The following is a 3144-nucleotide window of genomic DNA, read 5'->3' as shown; positions in this document are numbered from 1 at the left end:
AGCTCCAGAGCTCCATAGCTCCAGCCTGGGTGGCTGGTGGCTCCATAGCTCCATACTTCCATAGCTCCAGTCAGAGAGTTGGCGAAAATTGCACTAAGTGCGAAAGCCCATTCATTTACAACGGCGTGTCCGCCAGGCGGCGACATTTCCCCGTTACCGGTGGCTGCGCGGCGGGTGAGTGACAGAGCTTATCCGAGCGGCTGGAACTCTGCGCCGGCGTGGTCGAGCGTGAGGCCCCGGCCCTTTGGCTGCCTGGTACCTAAAACACTTCCATTGATCCAGCCACGGAGGGTGCTGGCTGGTGGCTCCATAGCTCCATAGCTCCATAGCACCAGAGCTCCATAGCTCCATAGCACCAGAGCTCCATAGCTCCATAGCACCAGAGCTCCATAGCTCCATAGCACCAGAGCTCCATACCTCCAGAGCTCCATACCTCCAGAGCTCCATACCTCCAGAGCTCCATAGCTCCATAGCACCATAGCTCCATAGCACCAGAGCTCCATAGCACCAGAGCTCCATAGCACCAGAGCTCCATAGCTCCATAGCACCAGAGCTCCATAGCTCCATAGCACCAGAGCTCCATACTTCCAGAGCTCCATAGCTCCATAGCTCCATAGCTCCATAGCACCATAGCTCCATACTTCCAGAGCTCCATAGCTCCATAGCTCCATACTTCCATAGCTCCATAGCTCCATACTTCCATAGCACCAGAGCTCCATACCTCCAGAGCTCCATAGCTCCAGCCTGGGTGGCTGGTGGCTCCATAGCTCCATACTTCCATAGCTCCAGTCAGAGAGTTGGCGAAAATTGCACTAAGTGCGAAAGCCCATTCATTTACAAGGGCGTGTCCACAAGGCGGCGACATTTCCCCGTTACCGGTGGCTGCGCGGCAGGAGAGTGACAGAGCTTATCCGAGCGGCTGGAACTCTGCGCCGGCGTGGTCGAACGGCTGGCCTCGGTAGTTGAGGTACCAGGGGTGGGCCGGGGAGCTCCAGGCGGGTCTTGTGAGAGAGTGAAGCCGAGCGGCTGGAACTCTCGGCCGGCGTGGTCGAGCGGCTGGCCTCGGTAGTTGAGGTACCAGGGGTGGGCCGGGGAGCTCCAGGCGGGTCTTGTGAGAGAGTGAAGCCGAGCGGCTGGAACTCTCGGCCGGCCTGGTCGAGCGGCTGGCCTCGGTAGTTGAGGTACCAGGGGTGGGCTGGGGAGCTCCAGGCGGGGCTTGTGAGAGAGTGAAGCCGAGCGGCTGGAACTCTGGGCCGGTGTGGTTGAGCCACGGAGGGTGCTGGCTGGTGGCTCCATAGCTCCATAGCTCCATAGCTCCATAGCTCCATACTTCCATAGCTCCATAGCTCCATACTTCCATAGCTCCAGACTTCCATAGCTCCATAGCTCCATACTTCCATAGCTCCATACATCCATAGCTCCATAGCTCCATACTTCCATAGCTCCATAGCTCCATAGCTCCATAGCCCCAGAGCTCCATAGCTCCATAGCTCCATAGCTCCATAGCTCCATAGCTCCATAGCTCCAGAGCTCCAAACTTCCATAGCTCCAGAGCTCCAGCCTGGCTGGTGGCTCCATAGCTCCATACTTGCAGCCACGGAGCTGGCGAAAATTGCACTAAGTGCGAAAGCCCATTCATTTACAAGGGCGTGTCCACAAGGCGGCGACATTTCCCCGTTACCGGTGGCTGCTTAGCGGGAGAGTGGCAGAGCTTATCCGAGCGGCTGGAACTCTGCGCCGGCGTGGTCGAGCGGCTGGCCTCGGTAGTTGAGGTACCAGGGGCGGGCTGGGGAGCTCCAGGCGGGGCTTGTGAGAGAGTGAAGCCGAGCGGCTGGAACTCTGGGCCGGCCTGGTCGAGCGGCTGGCCTCGGTAGTTGAGGTACCAGGGGCGGGCTGGGGAGCTCCAGGCGGGGCTTGTGAGAGAGTGTAGCCGAGCTGCTGGAACTCTGGGCCGGCGTGGTTGAGCAGCATGCCCGCGGAGGTGGCTCTTCCATAGGCAGGGAGGGTGCTGGAGCTCCACACTTCCATAGGCAGGGAGGGTGCTGGAGCTCCACACTTCCATAGGCAGGGAGGGTGCTGGAGCTCCACACTTCCATAGGCAGGGAGGGTGCTGGAGCTCCACACTTCCATAGGCAGGGAGGGTGCTGGAGCTCCACACTTCCATAGGCAGGGAGGGTGCTGGAGCTCCACACTTCCATAGGCAGGGAGGGTGCTGGAGCTCCACACTTCCATAGGCAGGGAGGGTGCTGGAGCTCCACACTTCCATAGGCAGGGAGGGTGCTGGAGCTCCACACTTCCATAGGCAGGGAGGGTGCTGGAGCTCCACACTTCCATAGGCAGGGAGGGTGCTGGAGCTCCACACTTCCATAGGCAGGGAGGGTGCTGGAGCTCCACACTTCCATAGGCAGGGAGGGTGCTGGAGCTCCACATCCACACTTCCAGCCACGGAGCATGCTGGCACTTCCACCTTGCTTGCTAAGTCGGCGTGATCTTGCCCAAAAAGTCCCTCCTCACCTCCAGCTGGAAGTGGAAAAAAATCCTCCACCTGCTTGGCCGAGGTTCTGGAAGCCAGCAGCTCGCAGAATGTTGCCAAAGTTTCACTGGAAGGAAAAGAAAAGAGAAGACCGAGTGCGCATTTCACCTACCGCCGAATGTCCACAAGAGGGAAGTGTCACTCCGTCGCAGAATCTGCGCCGACGCACTCGGCACCCTTCGAATTTATGGTGCCGGTGCGGGTGTTCTGGGTGCAAAAAGGCCGCCCAAGTGGTAGAAAAAAATCAGACTTCGTCTCTTAGGTCGAAATTAATGCCAAGTTTTGAAATGCGCTGGCAGGGGTGGACCAGGGCCCGTTAGAAGTGCTTAGCCGAGGTCCTGGAAGCCTAACCCGGCGTGATCTTGTGCAAAAAGCCGCTGCTGAGCTCCAGCTGGAAGTGTAAAAAGAACCGGGCTGGATCAAAAAAAGAACCGGGCGGCCCGTTAAAATTGCTTAGCCGAGGTCCTGGAACCCTAACCCGGCGTGATCTTGTGCAAAAAGCCGCTGCTGAGCTCCAGCTGGAAGTGTAAAAAGAACCGGGCTGGTTCAAAAAAAGAACCGGGCGACCCGTTAGAAGTGCTTAGCCGAGGTCCTGGAAGCCTAACCCGGCG

This window comes from Syngnathus leptorhynchus, unplaced genomic scaffold (genome assembly GCF_054491065.1).
Source record: "Syngnathus leptorhynchus isolate UIUO unplaced genomic scaffold, UIUO_Slep HiC_scaffold_851, whole genome shotgun sequence".
NCBI lineage: Eukaryota > Metazoa > Chordata > Actinopteri > Syngnathiformes > Syngnathidae > Syngnathus > Syngnathus leptorhynchus.
This window is presented reverse-complemented; position numbering follows the sequence as displayed.